Here is a 20,033-nt window from a genome sequence, read left to right on the forward strand (position 1 = left end):
ATACCCTGATCCTGATCCTGAGTGTAGTGTATACCCTGATCCTGATCCTGATCACAGTCTATACCCTGATCCTGAACCTGATCACAGTCTATACCCTGATCCTTTTCCTGATAGTGCAGTCTATACCCTGATCCTGATCCTGATCCTGATCGCAGTCTATACACTGATCCTGATCGCAGTCTATACCCTGATCCTGATCCTGATCACAATCTATACCCTGATCCTGATCCTGATCCTGATAGTGCAGTCTATATCCTGATCCTGATCCTGATCACAGTCTGTACCGTAATGCTGGTCCTGAGTGTAGTCTATACCCTGATCCTTTTCCTGATAGTGCAGTCTATACCCTGATCCTGATCCTGATCCTGATCGCAGTCTATACACTGATCCTGATCCTGATCGCAGTCTATACCCTCATCATGATCCTGATAGTGTAGTCTATACCCTGATCCTGATCCTGATCACAATCTATACCCTGATCCTGATCCTGATCCTGATAGTGCAGTCTATACCCTGATCCTAATCCTGATCCTGATTGCAGTCTATATCCTGATCCTGATCACAGTCTGTACCCTAATACTGGTCCTGAGTGTAGTCTATACCCTGATCCTGCTCCTGATCTTGATCGCAGACTAATCCCTCATTCTGATCCTGATCGCAGTCTATACCCTGATCCTGATCACAGTCTATACCCTGATCCTGATCCCAGTCTATACCCTGATCCTGATCCTGATAGTGCAGTCTATACCCTGATCCTGTTCCTGAGTGCAGTCTATACCTTGATCTTGATCCTGATAGTGCAGTCGATACCCGGATCCTGATCCTGATAGTGCAGTCGAAACCCTGATCCTGATCCTAACAGTGCAGTCTATACCCTGATCCTGATCCTGATCGCAGTCTGTACTCTGATCCTGATCCTGATCGCAGTCTATATCCTGATCCTGATCCTGATCGCAGTCTATACCCTGATCCTGATCCTGATCGCAGTCTATACCCTGATCCTGATCCTGATAGTGCAGTCTATACCCTGATCCTGATCCTGATCGCAGTCTATACACTGATCCAGATCCTGATCGCAGTCTATACCCTGACCCTGATCCTGATCTCAGTCTATACCCTGATCCTGATCCTGATTGCAGTCTATATCCTGATCCTGATCCTAATCGCAGTCTATACCCTGATCCTGATCCTGATCACAGTCTATACCCTGATCCTGATCCTGATTGCAGTCTATAACCTGATCCTGATCCTGAGTGTAGTCTATACTCTGATCCTGATCCTGATAGTGCAGTCTATACCCTGATCCTAATCCTGAGTGTAGTCTATACCCTGATCCTGATCCTGAGTGTAGTCTATACTCTGTTCCTGTTCCTGATCCTGATCGCATTCTATACCCTGATCCTGATCCTGAGTGTAGTCTATACCCTGATCCTGATCCTGACCGAGGTCTATACCCTGATCCTGATCCTGAGTGTAGTCTATACCCTGATCCCGATCCTGATCACAGTCTATACCCTGATCCCGATCCTGATCACAGTCTATACCCTGATCCTGATCCTGAGTGCAGTCTATACCCTGATCCCGATCCTGATCACTGTCTATACCCTGATCCTGATCGCAGTCTATACCCTGATCCTGATCCTGATTGCAGTCTATACCCTGATCCTGATCCTGATCGCAGTCTATATCCTGATCCCGATCCTGATCACTGTCTATACCCTGATCCTGATCGCAGTCTATACCCTGATCCTGATCCTGATCGCAGTCTATACCCTGATCCTGATCCTGATCGCAGTCTATATCCTGATTCTGATCCTGAGTGCAGTCTATACCCTGATCCCGATCCTGATCACAGTCTATACCCTGATCCTGATCCTGATCGCAGTCTATACCCTGATCCTGATCCTGAGCGTAATCTATACCCTGATCATGACCCTGAGTGCAGTCTATACCCTGATCCTGATCCTGATCACAGTCTATACCCTGATCCTGATCCTCATCGCAGTCTATACCCTGATCCTGAACTTGATCACAGTCTATACCCTGATCCTGATCCTGATCGCAGTCTATACCCTGATCCTGATTGCAGTCTATACCCTGATCCTGATCCTAATCGCAGTCTATACCCTAATCCTGATCCTGATCACAGTCTATACCCTGATCCTGATCCTGAGTGCAGTCTATACACTGATCCTGATCCTGAGTGCAGTCTATACCTTGATCCTGATCCTGATAGTGTAGTCTATACCCTGATCCTGATCCTGAGTGTAGTCTATATCCTGATCCTGATCCTGATCACAGTCCATATCCTGATCCTGATCCTGAGTGTAGTCTATACCCTGATCCTGATCCTGATCACAGTCTATACCTGATCATGATCCTTATCGCAGTCTATACCCTGATCCTGATCCTGATCGCAGACCAATCCCTCATTCTGATCCTGATCGCAGTCTATACCCTGATCCTGATCACAGTCTATACCCTGATCCTGATCACAGTCTATACCCTGATCCTGACCCTGAGTGTAGTCTATACCCTGATCCTGATCCTGATCGCAGTCTATATCCTGACCCTGATCCTGATCGCAGTCTATACCCTGATCCTGATCCTGATTGCAGTCTATACAATGATCCTGATCCTAATCGCAGTCTATACCCTGATCCTGATCCTGATCACAGTCTATACCCTGATCCTGATCCTGGGTGCAGTCTATAACCTGATCCTGATCGCAGTCTATACCCTGATCCTGATCCTGAGTGTAGTCTATACCCTGATCCTGATCCTGAGTGCAGTCTATACCATGATCCTGATCCTGAGTGTAGTCTATACTCTGATCCTGATCCTGATCGCAGTCTATACCCTGATCCTGATCCTGATCCTGATCGCAGTCTATACCCTGATCCTGATCCTGATCGCAGTCTATATCCTGATCCTGATCCTGATAGTGCAGTCTATACCCTGATCCTGATCCTGATCGCAGTCTATACCCTGATCCTGATCGCAGTCTATACCCTGATCCTGATCCTGATAGTGCAGTCTATACCCTGATCCTGTTCCTGAGTGCAGTCTATACATTGATCCTGATCCTGAGTGTAGTCTATACCCGGATCCTGATCCTGATAGTGCAGTCTATACCCTGATCCTGATCGTGACAGTGCAGTCTATACCCTGATCCTGATCCTGACAGTGCAGTCTATACCCTGATCCTGATCCTGATCGCAGTCTATAACCTGATCCTGATCCTGATCGCAGTCTATACCCTGATCCTGATCCTAATCACAGTCTATACCCTGATCCTGATCCTGATCACAGTCTATACCCTGATCCTGATCCTGGATGCAGTCTCTAACCTGATCCTGATCCTGATCGCAGTCTATACCCTGATCCTGATCCTGAGTGTAGTCTATACTCTGATCCTGATCCTGAGTGCAGTCTATACCCTGATCCTGATCCTGAGTGTAGTCTATACCCTGATCCTGATCCTGAGTGTAGTCTATACCCTGATCCTGATCCTGATCGCAATCTATATCCTGATCCTGATCCTGAGTGCAGTCTATACCCTGATCCCGATCCTGATCACAGTCTACACCCTGATCCTGATCCTGATCGCAGTCTATACCCTGATCCTGCTCCTGAGTGTAGTCTATACTCTGATCCTGATCCTGAGTGCAGTCTATACCCTGATCCTGATCCTGATCACAGTCTATACCCTGATCCTGATCCTCATCGCAGTCTATAGCCTGATCCTGATCCTGGTCACAGTCTATACCCTGATCCTGATCCTGATCGCAGTCTATACCCTGATCCTGATCCTGATTGCAGTCAAAACACTGTTCCTGATCCTAATCGCAGTCTATACCCTGATCCTGATCCTGATCACAGTCTATACCCTGATCCTGATCCTGGGTGCAGTCTATACCCTGATCCTGATCCTGATCCTGATTGCAGTCTATACTCTGATCCTGATCCTGATAGTGCAGTCTATACCCTGATCCTGATCCTGATCGCAGTCCAGACCCTGATCCTGATCCTGATATTGCAGTCTATACCCTGATCCTGATCACAGTCTATACCCTGATCCTGATCCTGAGTGCAGTCAATATCGCGGTCCTGATCCTGAGTGTTGTCTATACCCTGATCCTGATCCTGAGTGCAGTCTATACCCTGATCCTGATCCTGATCGCAGTCTATACCGTGATCCTGATCCTGAGTGTAGTCTATACTCTGAACCTGATCCTGAGTGTAGTCTATACCCTGATCCTGATGCTGATCGCAGTCTATACCCTGATCCTTATCCTGAACCTGATAGTGCCGTCTATACCCTGATCCTGATCCTGATCACAGTCTATACCCTGATCCTGATCCTGGATGCAGTCTCTAACCTGATCCTGATCCTGATCGCAGTCTATACCCTGATCCTGATCCTGAGTGTAGTCTATACTCTGATCCTGATCCTGAGTGCAGTCTATACCCTGATCCTGATCCTGAGTGTAGTCTATACTCTGATCCTGATCCTGATCGCAGTCTATACTCTGATCCTGATCCTGAATGTAGTCTATAACCTGATCCTGATCCTGAGTGCAGTCTATACTCTGATCCTGATCCTGATCCTGATCGCAGTCTATACCTTGGTGCTGATCCTGAGTGTAGTCTATACACTGATCCTGATCGCAGTCCAAACCCTGATCCTGATCCTGATCGCAGTCTATACACTGATCCTGATCCTGATCGCAATCTATATCCTGATCCTGATCCTGAGTGCAGTCTATACCCTGATCCCGATCCTGATCACAGTCTACACCCTGATCCTGATCCTGATCGCAGTCTATACCCTGATCCTGCTCCTGAGTGTAGTCTATACTCTGATCCTGATCCTGAGTGCAGTCTATACCCTGATCCTGATCACAGTCTATACCCTGATCCTGATCCTCATCGCAGTCTATAGCCTGATCCTGATCCTGGTCACAGTCTATACCCTGATCCTGATCCTGATCGCAGTCTATACCCTGATCCTGATCCTGATTGCAGTCAAAACACTGTTCCTGATCCTAATCGCAGTCTATACCCTGATCCTGATCCTGATCACAGTCTATACCCTGATCCTGATCCTGGGTGCAGTCTATACCCTGATCCTGATCCTGATCGCAGTCTATACCCTGATCCTGATCCTGAGTGTAGTCTATACTCTGAACCTGATCCTGAGTGTAGTCTATACCCTGATCCTGATGCTGATCGCAGTCTATACCCTGATCCTTATCCTGAACCTGATAGTGCCGTCTATACCCTGATCCTGATCCTGATCACAGTCTATACCCTGATCCTGATCCTGGATGCAGTCTCTAACCTGATCCTGATCCTGATCGCAGTCTATACCCTGATCCTGATCCTGAGTGTAGTCTATACTCTGATCCTGATCCTGAGTGCAGTCTATACCCTGATCCTGATCCTGAGTGTAGTCTATACTCTGATCCTGATCCTGATCGCAGTCTATACCCTGATCCTGATCCTGAATGTAGTCTATAACCTGATCCTGATCCTGAGTGCAGTCTATACTCTGATCCTGATCCTGATCCTGATCGCAGTCTATACCTTGGTGCTGATCCTGAGTGTAGTCTATACACTGATCCTGATCGCAGTCCAAACCCTGATCCTGATCCTGATCGCAGTCTATACACTGATCCTGAACCTGATCGCAATCTATATCCTGATCCTGATCCTGAGTGCAGTCTATACCCTGATCCCGATCCTGATCACAGTCTACACCCTGATCCTGATCCTGATCGCAGTCTATACCCTGATCCTGCTCCTGAGTGTAGTCTATACTCTGATCCTGATCCTGAGTGCAGTCTATACCCTGATCCTGATCACAGTCTATACCCTGATCCTGATCCTCATCGCAGTCTATAGCCTGATCCTGATCCTGGTCACAGTCTATACCCTGATCCTGATCCTGATCACAGTCTATACCCTGATCCTGATCCTGGGTGCAGTCTATAACCCTGATCCTGATCCTGATCCTGATTGCAGTCTATACTCTGATCCTGATCCTGATAGTGCAGTCTATACCCTGATCCTGATCCTGATCGCAGTCCAGACCCTGATCCTGATCACAGTCTATACCCTGCTCCTGATCCTGATATTGCAGTCTATACCCTGATCCTGATCACAGTCTATACCCTGATCCTAATCCTGAGTGCAGTCAATATCGTGGTCCTGATCCTGAGTGTTGTCTATACCCTGATCCTGATCCTGAGTGCAGTCTATACCCTGATCCTGATCCTGATCGCAGTCTATACCCTGATCCTGATCCTGAGTGTAGTCTATACTCTGAACCTGATCCTGAGTGTAGTCTATACCCTGATCCTGATGCTGATCGCAGTCTATACCCTGATCCTTATCCTGAACCTGATAGTGCCGTCTATACCCTGATCCTGTTCCTGAGTGTAGTCTTTACCCTGATCCTGAAACTGAGTGCAATCTATACCCTGATCCTGATTCTGATCACAGTCTATACCCTGATCCTGATGCTAATCGCAGTCTATACCCTGATCCTTATCCTGATCCTGATAGTGCCGTCTGTACCTGATCCTGTTCCTGAGTGTAGTCTATACGCTGATCCTGAAACTGAGCGCAATCTATACCCTGATCCTGATTCTGATCACAGTCTATACCCTGATCCTGATCCTGATCACAGTCTATACCCTGATCCTGATCCTGATCTCAGTCTATACCCTGATCCTGATCCTGAGTGTAGTCTATACCCTGATCCCGATCCTGAGTGTAGTGTATACCCTGATCCTGATCCTGATCACAGTCTATACCCTGATCCTTTTCCTGATAGTGCAGTCTATACCCTGATCCTGCTCCTGATCCTGATATTGCAGTCTATACCCTGATCCTGATCACAGTCTATACCCTGATCCTGATCCTGAGTGCAGTCAATATCGTGGTCCTGATCCTGAGTGTTGTCTATACCCTGATCCTGATCCTGAGTGCAGTCTATACCCTGATCCTGATCCTGATCGCAGTCTATACCCTGATCCTGATCCTGAGTGTAGTCTATACTCTGATCCTGATCCTGAGTGTAGTCTATACCCTGATCCTGATGCTGATCGCAGTCTATACCCTGATCCTTATCCTGAACCTGATAGTGCCGTCTATACCCTGATCCTGTTCCTGAGTTTAGTCTATACCCTGATCCTGAAACTGAGTGCAATCTATACCCTGATCCTGATTCTGATCACAGTCTATACCCTGATCCTGATGCTAATCGCAGTCTATACCCTGATCCTTATCCTGATCCTGATAGTACCGTCTGTACCTGATCCTGTTCCTGAGTGTAGTCTATACGCTGATCCTGAAACTGAGCGCAATCTATACCCTGATCCTGATTCTGATCACAGTCTATACCCTGATCCTAATCCTGATCACAGTCTATACCCTGATCCCGATCCTGATCGCAGTCTATATCCTGATCCTGATCCTGAGTGTAGTCTATACCCTGATCCTGATCCTGAGTGTAGTGTATACCCTGATCCTGATCCTGATCACAGTCTATACCCTGATCCTGAACCTGATCACAGTCTATACCCTGATCCTTTTCCTGATAGTGCAGTCTATACCCTGATCCTGATCCTGATCCTGATCGCAGTCTATACACTGATCCTGATCGCAGTCTATACCCTGATCCTGATCCTGATCACAATCTATACCCTGATCCTGATCCTGATCCTGATAGTGCAGTCTATATCCTGATCCTGATCCTGATCACAGTCTGTACCGTAATGCTGGTCCTGAGTGTAGTCTATACCCTGATCCTTTTCCTGATAGTGCAGTCTATACCCTGATCCTGATCCTGATCCTGATCGCAGTCTATACACTGATCCTGATCCTGATCGCAGTCTATACCCTCATCATGATCCTGATAGTGTAGTCTATACCCTGATCCTGATCCTGATCACAATCTATACCCTGATCCTGATCCTGATCCTGATAGTGCAGTCTATACCCTGATCCTAATCCTGATCCTGATTGCAGTCTATATCCTGATCCTGATCACAGTCTGTACCCTAATACTGGTCCTGAGTGTAGTCTATACCCTGATCCTGCTCCTGATCTTGATCGCAGACTAATCCCTCATTCTGATCCTGATCGCAGTCTATACCCTGATCCTGATCACAGTCTATACCCTGATCCTGATCCCAGTCTATACCCTGATCCTGATCCTGATAGTGCAGTCTATACCCTGATCCTGTTCCTGAGTGCAGTCTATACCTTGATCTTGATCCTGATAGTGCAGTCGATACCCGGATCCTGATCCTGATAGTGCAGTCGAAACCCTGATCCTGATCCTAACAGTGCAGTCTATACCCTGATCCTGATCCTGATCGCAGTCTGTACTCTGATCCTGATCCTGATCGCAGTCTATATCCTGATCCTGATCCTGATCGCAGTCTATACCCTGATCCTGATCCTGATAGTGCAGTCTATACCCTGATCCTGATCCTGATAGTGCAGTCTATACCCTGATCCTGATCCTGATCGCAGTCTATACACTGATCCAGATCCTGATCGCAGTCTATACCCTGACCCTGATCCTGATCTCAGTCTATACCCTGATCCTGATCCTGATTGCAGTCTATATCCTGATCCTGATCCTAATCGCAGTCTATACCCTGATCCTGATCCTGATCACAGTCTATACCCTGATCCTGATCCTGATTGCAGTCTATAACCTGATCCTGATCCTGAGTGTAGTCTATACTCTGATCCTGATCCTGATAGTGCAGTCTATACCCTGATCCTAATCCTGAGTGTAGTCTATACCCTGATCCTGATCCTGAGTGTAGTCTATACTCTGTTCCTGTTCCTGATCCTGATCGCATTCTATACCCTGATCCTGATCCTGAGTGTAGTCTATACCCTGATCCTGATCCTGACCGAAGTCTATACCCTGATCCTGATCCTGAGTGTAGTCTATACCCTGATCCCGATCCTGATCACAGTCTATACCCTGATCCCGATCCTGATCACAGTCTATACCCTGATCCCGATCCTGATCACTGTCTATACCCTGATCCTGATCGCAGTCTATACCCTGATCCTGATCCTGATCGCAGTCTATACCCTGATCCTGATCCTGATCGCAGTCTATATCCTGATCCCGATCCTGATCACTGTCTATACCCTGATCCTGATCGCAGTCTATACCCTGATCCTGATCCTGATCGCAGTCTATACCCTGATCCTGATCCTGATCGCAGTCCATATCCTGATTCTGATCCTGAGTGCAGTCTATACCCTGATCCCGATCCTGATCACAGTCTATACCCTGATCCTGATCCTGATCGCAGTCTATACCCTGATCCTGATCCTGAGCGTAATCTATACCCTGATCATGACCCTGAGTGCAGTCTATACCCTGATCCTGATCCTGATCACAGTCTATACCCTGATCCTGATCCTCATCGCAGTCTATACCCTGATCCTGAACTTGATCACAGTCTATACCCTGATCCTGATCCTGATCGCAGTCTATACCCTGATCCTGATTGCAGTCTATACCCTGATCCTGATCCTAATCGCAGTCTATACCCTAATCCTGATCCTGATCACAGTCTATACCCTGATCCTGATCCTGAGTGCAGTCTATACACTGATCCTGATCCTGAGTGCAGTCTATACCCTGATCCTGATCCTGATCACAGTCTATACCCTGATCCTGATCCTTATCGCAGTCTATACCCTGATCCAGATACTGATCACAGTCTATATCCTGATCCTGATCCTGGAGCAGTCTATACACTGATCCTGATCCTGATCGTAGTCTATACCCTGATCCTGATCCTGAGTGTAGTCTATACCCTGATCCTGATCCTGATCACAGTCTATACCCTGATCCTGATCCTGATCACAGTCTATACCCTGATCCCGAGTGTAGTCTATACCCTGATCCTGATCCTGATCCTGATCACAGTCTATACCCTGATCCTGATCCTGATCGCAGACTAATCCCTCATTCTGATCCTGATCGCAGTCTATACCCTGATCCTGATCCTGAGTGTAGTCTATACCCTGATCCTGATCCTGACCGCAGTCTATACCCTGATCCCGATCCTGATCACAGTCTATACCCTGATCCTGATCCTGATCACAGTCTATACCCTGATCCTGATCCTGATCGCAGTCTATATCCTGATTCTGATCCTGAGTGCAGTCTATACCCTGATCCCGATCCTGATCACAGTCTATACCCTGATCCTGATCCTGATCACAGTCTATACCCTGATCCTGATCCTGAGTGCAGTCTATACCCTGATCCTGATCCTGACCGCAGTCTATACCCTGATCCCGATCCTGATCACAGTCTATACCCTGATCCTGATCCTGAGCGTAATCTATACCCTGATCATGACCCTGAGTGCAGTCTATACCCTGATCCTGATCCTGATCACAGTCTATACCCTGATCCTGATCCTCATCGCAGTCTATACCCTGATCCTGAACTTGATCATAGTCTATACCCTGATCCTGATCCTGATCGCAGTCTATACCCTGATCCTGATTGCAGTCTATACCCTGATCCTGATCCTAATCGCAGTCTATACCCTAATCCTGATCCTGATCACAGTCTATACCCTGATCCTGATCCTGAGTGCAGTCTATACACTGATCCTGATCCTGAGTGCAGTCTATACCCTGATCCTGATCCTGATCACAGTCTATACCCTGATCCTGATCCTTATCGCAGTCTATACCCTGATCCAGATACTGATCACAGTCTATATCCTGATCCTGATCCTGGAGCAGTCTATACCCTGATCCTGATCCTGATCGTAGTCTATGCCCTGATCCTGATCCTGAGTGTAGTCTATACCCTGATCCTGATCCTGATCACAGTCTATACCCTGATCCTGATCCTGATCACAGTCTATACCCTGATCCTGAGTGTAGTCTATACCCTGATCCTGATCCTGATCCTGATCACAGTCTATACCCTGATCCTGATCCTGATCGCAGACTAATCCCTCATTCTGATCCTGATCGCAGTCTATACCCTGATCCTGATCCTGATCACAGTCTATACCCTGATCCTGATCCTGACCGCAGTCTATACCCTGATCCTGATCCTGAGTGTAGTCTATACCCTGATCCCGATCCTGATCACAGTCTATACCCTGATCCCGATCCTGATAACAGTCTATACCCTGATCCTGATCCTTATCGCAGTCTATATCCTGATTCTGATCCTGAGTGCAGTCTATACCCTGATCCCGATCCTGATCACTGTCTATACCCTGATCCTGATCCTGATCGCAGTCTATACCCTGATCCTGATCCTGATCGCAGTCTATACCCTGATCCTGATCCTGATCGCAGTCTATATCCTGATTCTGATCCTGAGTGCAGTCTATACCCTGATCCCGATCCTGATCACAGTCTATACCCTGATCCTGATCCTGATCGCAGTCTATACCCTGATCCTGATCCTGAGCGTAATCTATACCCTGATCATGACCCTGAGTGCAGTCTATACCCTGATCCTGATCCTGATCACAGTCTATACCCTGATCCTGATCCTCATCGCAGTCTATACCCTGATCCTGAACTTGATCACAGTCTATACCCTGATCCTGATCCTGATCGCAGTCTATACCCTGATCCTGATTGCAATCTATACCCTGATCCTGATCCTAATCGCAGTCTATACCCTAATCCTGATCCTGATCACAGTCTATACCCTGATCCTGATCCTGAGTGCAGTCTATACACTGATCCTGATCCTGAGTGCAGTCTATACCCTGATCCTGATCCTGATCACAGTCTATACCCTGATCCTGATCCTTATCGCAGTCTATACCCTGATCCAGATACTGATCACAGTCTATATCCTGATCCTGATCCTGGAGCAGTCTATACCCTGATCCTGATCCTGATCGTAGTCTATACCCTGATCCTGATCCTGAGTGTAGTCTATACCCTGATCCTGATCCTGATCACAGTCTATACCCTGATCCTGATCCTGAGTGGAGTCTATACCCTGATCCTGATCCTGATCACAGTCTATACCCTGATCCTGATCCTGATCACAGTCTATACCCTGATCCTGAGTGTAGTCTATACCCTGATCCTGATCCTGATCCTGATCACAGTCTATACCCTGATCCTGATCCTGATCGCAGACTAATCCCTCATTCTGATCCTGATCGCAGTCTATACCCTGATCCTGATCGTGACAGTGCAGTCTATACCCTGATCCTGATCCTGACAGTGCAGTCTATACCCTGATCCTGATCCTGATCGCAGTCTATAACCTGATCCTGATCCTGATCGCAGTCTATACCCTGATCCTGATCCTAATCACAGTCTATACCCTGATCCTGATCCTGATCACAGTCTATACCCTGATCCTGATCCTGGATGCAGTCTCTAACCTGATCCTGATCCTGATCGCAGTCTATACCCTGATCCTGATCCTGAGTGTAGTCTATACTCTGATCCTGATCCTGAGTGCAGTCTATACCCTGATCCTGATCCTGAGTGTAGTCTATACCCTGATCCTGATCCTGAGTGTAGTCTATACCCTGATCCTGATCCTGATCGCAATCTATATCCTGATCCTGATCCTGAGTGCAGTCTATACCCTGATCCCGATCCTGATCACAGTCTACACCCTGATCCTGATCCTGATCGCAGTCTATACCCTGATCCTGCTCCTGAGTGTAGTCTATACTCTGATCCTGATCCTGAGTGCAGTCTATACCCTGATCCTGATCCTGATCACAGTCTATACCCTGATCCTGATCCTCATCGCAGTCTATAGCCTGATCCTGATCCTGGTCACAGTCTATACCCTGATCCTGATCCTGATCGCAGTCTATACCCTGATCCTGATCCTGATTGCAGTCAAAACACTGTTCCTGATCCTAATCGCAGTCTATACCCTGATCCTGATCCTGATCACAGTCTATACCCTGATCCTGATCCTGGGTGCAGTCTATACCCTGATCCTGATCCTGATCCTGATTGCAGTCTATACTCTGATCCTGATCCTGATAGTGCAGTCTATACCCTGATCCTGATCCTGATCGCAGTCCAGACCCTGATCCTGATCCTGATATTGCAGTCTATACCCTGATCCTGATCACAGTCTATACCCTGATCCTGATCCTGAGTGCAGTCAATATCGCGGTCCTGATCCTGAGTGTTGTCTATACCCTGATCCTGATCCTGAGTGCAGTCTATACCCTGATCCTGATCCTGATCGCAGTCTATACCGTGATCCTGATCCTGAGTGTAGTCTATACTCTGAACCTGATCCTGAGTGTAGTCTATACCCTGATCCTGATGCTGATCGCAGTCTATACCCTGATCCTTATCCTGAACCTGATAGTGCCGTCTATACCCTGATCCTGATCCTGATCACAGTCTATACCCTGATCCTGATCCTGGATGCAGTCTCTAACCTGATCCTGATCCTGATCGCAGTCTATACCCTGATCCTGATCCTGAGTGTAGTCTATACTCTGATCCTGATCCTGAGTGCAGTCTATACCCTGATCCTGATCCTGAGTGTAGTCTATACTCTGATCCTGATCCTGATCGCAGTCTATACTCTGATCCTGATCCTGAATGTAGTCTATAACCTGATCCTGATCCTGAGTGCAGTCTATACTCTGATCCTGATCCTGATCCTGATCGCAGTCTATACCTTGGTGCTGATCCTGAGTGTAGTCTATACACTGATCCTGATCGCAGTCCAAACCCTGATCCTGATCCTGATCGCAGTCTATACACTGATCCTGATCCTGATCGCAATCTATATCCTGATCCTGATCCTGAGTGCAGTCTATACCCTGATCCCGATCCTGATCACAGTCTACACCCTGATCCTGATCCTGATCGCAGTCTATACCCTGATCCTGCTCCTGAGTGTAGTCTATACTCTGATCCTGATCCTGAGTGCAGTCTATACCCTGATCCTGATCACAGTCTATACCCTGATCCTGATCCTCATCGCAGTCTATAGCCTGATCCTGATCCTGGTCACAGTCTATACCCTGATCCTGATCCTGATCGCAGTCTATACCCTGATCCTGATCCTGATTGCAGTCAAAACACTGTTCCTGATCCTAATCGCAGTCTATACCCTGATCCTGATCCTGATCACAGTCTATACCCTGATCCTGATCCTGGGTGCAGTCTATACCCTGATCCTGATCCTGATCGCAGTCTATACCCTGATCCTGATCCTGAGTGTAGTCTATACTCTGAACCTGATCCTGAGTGTAGTCTATACCCTGATCCTGATGCTGATCGCAGTCTATACCCTGATCCTTATCCTGAACCTGATAGTGCCGTCTATACCCTGATCCTGATCCTGATCACAGTCTATACCCTGATCCTGATCCTGGATGCAGTCTCTAACCTGATCCTGATCCTGATCGCAGTCTATACCCTGATCCTGATCCTGAGTGTAGTCTATACTCTGATCCTGATCCTGAGTGCAGTCTATACCCTGATCCTGATCCTGAGTGTAGTCTATACTCTGATCCTGATCCTGATCGCAGTCTATACCCTGATCCTGATCCTGAATGTAGTCTATAACCTGATCCTGATCCTGAGTGCAGTCTATACTCTGATCCTGATCCTGATCCTGATCGCAGTCTATACCTTGGTGCTGATCCTGAGTGTAGTCTATACACTGATCCTGATCGCAGTCCAAACCCTGATCCTGATCCTGATCGCAGTCTATACACTGATCCTGAACCTGATCGCAATCTATATCCTGATCCTGATCCTGAGTGCAGTCTATACCCTGATCCCGATCCTGATCACAGTCTACACCCTGATCCTGATCCTGATCGCAGTCTATACCCTGATCCTGCTCCTGAGTGTAGTCTATACTCTGATCCTGATCCTGAGTGCAGTCTATACCCTGATCCTGATCACAGTCTATACCCTGATCCTGATCCTCATCGCAGTCTATAGCCTGATCCTGATCCTGGTCACAGTCTATACCCTGATCCTGATCCTGATCACAGTCTATACCCTGATCCTGATCCTGGGTGCAGTCTATAACCCTGATCCTGATCCTGATCCTGATTGCAGTCTATACTCTGATCCTGATCCTGATAGTGCAGTCTATACCCTGATCCTGATCCTGATCGCAGTCCAGACCCTGATCCTGATCACAGTCTATACCCTGCTCCTGATCCTGATATTGCAGTCTATACCCTGATCCTGATCACAGTCTATACCCTGATCCTAATCCTGAGTGCAGTCAATATCGTGGTCCTGATCCTGAGTGTTGTCTATACCCTGATCCTGATCCTGAGTGCAGTCTATACCCTGATCCTGATCCTGATCGCAGTCTATACCCTGATCCTGATCCTGAGTGTAGTCTATACTCTGAACCTGATCCTGAGTGTAGTCTATACCCTGATCCTGATGCTGATCGCAGTCTATACCCTGATCCTTATCCTGAACCTGATAGTGCCGTCTATACCCTGATCCTGTTCCTGAGTGTAGTCTTTACCCTGATCCTGAAACTGAGTGCAATCTATACCCTGATCCTGATTCTGATCACAGTCTATACCCTGATCCTGATGCTAATCGCAGTCTATACCCTGATCCTTATCCTGATCCTGATAGTGCCGTCTGTACCTGATCCTGTTCCTGAGTGTAGTCTATACGCTGATCCTGAAACTGAGCGCAATCTATACCCTGATCCTGATTCTGATCACAGTCTATACCCTGATCCTGATCCTGATCACAGTCTATACCCTGATCCTGATCCTGATCTCAGTCTATACCCTGATCCTGATCCTGAGTGTAGTCTATACCCTGATCCCGATCCTGAGTGTAGTGTATACCCTGATCCTGATCCTGATCACAGTCTATACCCTGATCCTTTTCCTGATAGTGCAGTCTATACCCTGATCCTGCTCCTGATCCTGATATTGCAGTCTATACCCTGATCCTGATCACAGTCTATACCCTGATCCTGATCCTGAGTGCAGTCAATATCGTGGTCCTGATCCTGAGTGTTGTCTATACCCTGATCCTGATCCTGAGTGCAGTCTATACCCTGATCCTGATCCTGATCGCAGTCTATACCCTGATCCTGATCCTGAGTGTAGTCTATACTCTGATCCTGATCCTGAGTGTAGTCTATACCCTGATCCTGATGCTGATCGCAGTCTATACCCTGATCCTTATCCTGAACCTGATAGTGCCGTCTATACCCTGATCCTGTTCCTGAGTTTAGTCTATACCCTGATCCTGAAACTGAGTGCAATCTATACCCTGATCCTGATTCTGATCACAGTCTATACCCTGATCCTGATCCTGATCGCAGTCTATGCTCTGATCCTGATCCTGATTGAAGCCAATACCCTGATCCTGATCACAGTCTATACCCTGATCCTGATCCTGATCGCAGTCTATACCCTGATCCTGATCCTGATCACAGTCTATACCCTGATCCTGATCCTGAGTGCAGTCTATACCCTGATCGTGATCCAAATCGCAGTCTATACCCTGATCCTGATCCTGAGTGTAGTCTATACCCTGATCCTGATCCTGATCGCAGTCTATACCCTGATCCTGATCCTGAGTGCAGTCTATACCCTGATCCTGATCACAGTCTATACCCTGATCCTGATCCTGATCGCAGTCTATACCCTGATCCTGATCTTGATCACAGTCTATACCCTAATCCTGATCGCAGTCTATACGCTGATCCTGATCCTGAGTGTAGTCTATACCCTGATCTTGATCCTGATCGCAGTCTATGCTCCGATCCTGATCCTGATTGAAGCCAATACCCTGATCCTGATCACAGTCTATACCCTGATCCTGATCCTGATCGCAGTCTATACCCTGATCCTGATCCTGATCACAGTCTATACCCTGATCCTGCTCCTGAGTGCAGTCTATACCCTGATCGTGATCCAAATCGCAGTCTATACCCTGATCCTGATCCTGAGTGTAGTCTATACCCTGATCCTGATCCTGATCGCAGTCTATACCCTGATCCTGATCCTGAGTGCAGTCTATACCCTGATCCTGATCGCAGTCTATACCCTGATCCTGATCCTGAGTGCAGTCTATACCCTGATCCTGATCGCAGTCTATACCCTGATCCTGATCCTGAGTGCAGTCTATACCCTGATCCTGATCACAGTCTATACCCTGATCCTGATCCTGATCGCAGTCTATACCCTAATCCTGATTTTAGTCTATGCTCTGATCCTGATCCTGATTGCAGCCAATACCCTGATCCTGATCCTGATCACAGTCTCTATCCTGATCCTGATCGCAGTCTATACCCTGATCCTGATCCTGATCGCAGTCTATACCCTGATCCTGATCTTGATCACAGTCTATACCCTAATCCTGATCGCAGTCTATGCTCTGATCCTGATCCTGATTGCAGCCAATACCCTGATCCTGATCCTGATCACAGTCTCTATCCTGATCCTGATCCTGATCGCAGTCTATACGCTGATCCTGATCCTGAGTGTAGTCTATACCCTGATCCTGATCCTGATCGCAGTCTATGCTCCGATCCTGATCCTGATTGAAGCCAATACCCTGATCCTGATCACAGTCTATACCCTGATCCTGATCCTGATCGCAGTCTATACCCTGATCCTGATCCTGATCACAGTCTATACCCTGATCCTGCTCCTGAGTGCAGTCTATACCCTGATCGTGATCCAAATCGCAGTCTATACCCTGATCCTGATCCTGAGTGTAGTCTATACCCTGATCCTGATCCTGATCGCAGTCTATACCCTGATCCTGATCCTGAGTGCAGTCTATACCCTGATCCTGATCACAGTCTATACCCTGATCCTGATCCTGATCGCAGTCTATACCCTAATCCTGATCGCAGTCTATGCTCTGATCCTGATCCTGATTGCAGCCAATACCCTGATCCTGATCCTGATCACAGTCTCTATCCTGATCCTGATCCTGATCGCAGTCTATACCCTGATCCTGATCCTGATCACAGTCTATACCCTGATCCTGATCCTGGGTGCAGTCTATACCCTGATCCTGATCCTGATCGCAGTCTATACCCTGATCCTGATCCTGATCACAGTCTATACCCTAATCCTGATCGCAGTCTATGCTCTGATCCTGATCCTGATTGCAGCCAATACCCTGATCCTGATCCTGATCACAGTCTCTATCCTGATCCTGATCCTGATCGCAGTCTATACCCTGATCCTGATCCTGATCACAGTCTATACCCTGATCCTGATCCTGGGTGCAGTCTATACCCTGATCGTGATCCAAATCGCAGTCTATACCCTGATCCTGATCATGAGTGTAGTCTATACCCTGATCCTGATCCTGAGTGCAGTCTATACCCTGATCCTGAGCGTAGTCTATACCCTGATCCTGATCCTGAGTGTTGTCTATACCCTGATCCTGATCCTGAGTGCAGTCTATACCCTGATCCTGATCGCAGTCTATACCCTGATCTTGATTCTGAGTGTAGTCTATACCCTGATCCTGATCCTGATCGCAGTCTATACCCTGATCCTGATCACATTCTATACCCTGATCCTGATGCTGATCGCAGTCTATACCCTGATCCTGCTCCTGAGTGTAGTCTATACACTGATCCTGATCCTGAGTGTAGTCTATACCCTGATCCTAATCCTGAGTGCAGTCTATACCCTGATCCTGATCCTTATGGCAATCGATAGCCTGGTCCAGTTGCTCCTATTGATGTCTTTCATTAACTCTAAAAAAAGAATACTTGTTTGAAATAATTTAAATCCCTTTCTTTGTCTTCTTCAATCCATCTGCTAGCCTATGGCTGCCCATCTGTGACTCTCTCCCACCAGTTGCTGGTGCTCACACAACCTGTGTTCTCAAAATCCCACATTCATCGTCTCTCCTCTGGTGTCCAGGTCAACTGGGTCCGACCCATGCCATTACACTGTGTGACAGTGCCGCACACATTCTTAACACAATTCATCTGTAATTCCTCAGCCCCTTATTTTCAGGGAAGAATTCGTCCATTTATTTTACCGTGACGGCACATATCTTTACCCCTCCACACTCGATCCCACATTTGTCACTGGGGGGCTATCAGACAGCCACTCATGTCTGGTCCAGATTTTCTTCACATTGACATTGGTCAGACCAAAACTGTCTTGTTTGGTGCTGGCTCCCTGGCTGTTTGGCTGAGAGCTGGCCTTCAAGTCCCACATCTAAACGGGGTCAGCTTCCATAGACGTTCTGACAACTGCGAGCTCTGCCCCTCGACCACGTCCATTGGCCCCATGAAGCACCTCCGTGCTATCAGACTACACGCCTAGCAAAGTCATCGGCGAACTAGGATTTCCTCTATTCGAACGCTGGGAAGACCAAAAACTATTGTTTTCAGCCGTGTGAAAAAGCACTCTCTTGCTGCTAACTCAATGCCCCTCCCCAGCCCCCAATCTGCTCAGTGTGAACCAGTCCATGTGCAACTTGGCCTCCTGTTCGACTCAGAGCTGAGCTTCAAAATCCCTATCTAATCAAGCAGCAAGACCACTTCATCATCATAGGCAGTCCCTCAGAACCGAGGAAGACTTGCTTCCACTCTTAAAATGAGTCCTTAGATGACTGAACAGTCCAATACGAGAATCACAATCCCTGTCACAGGTGGGACAGATAGTCGTTGAGGATAAGGGAGGGTGGGACTGGTTTGCCACACACTCTTTCCGCTGTGCGCTTGATTTCTGCATGCTCTCGGCGATGAGACTCGAGGTGCTCAGCGCCCTCCCGGATGCACTTCCTCCACTTAGGGCGGTCTTTGGCCAGGGACTCCCAGGTGTCAGTGGGGATGTTGCACTTTGTCAGGGAGGCTTTGAGGGTGTCCTTGTAACTTTTCCACTGCCCATCTTTGGCTCGTTTGCCGTGAAGGAGTTCCGAGTAGAGCGCTTGCTTTGGGAGTCTCGTGTTTGGCATGTGAACTATGTGACCTGCCCAGCGGAGCTGATCAAGTGTGGTCAGTGCTTCAATGC

Source organism: Pristiophorus japonicus, chromosome 4, assembly GCF_044704955.1.
Source record: "Pristiophorus japonicus isolate sPriJap1 chromosome 4, sPriJap1.hap1, whole genome shotgun sequence".
Taxonomy (NCBI): Eukaryota; Metazoa; Chordata; class Chondrichthyes; family Pristiophoridae; genus Pristiophorus; species Pristiophorus japonicus.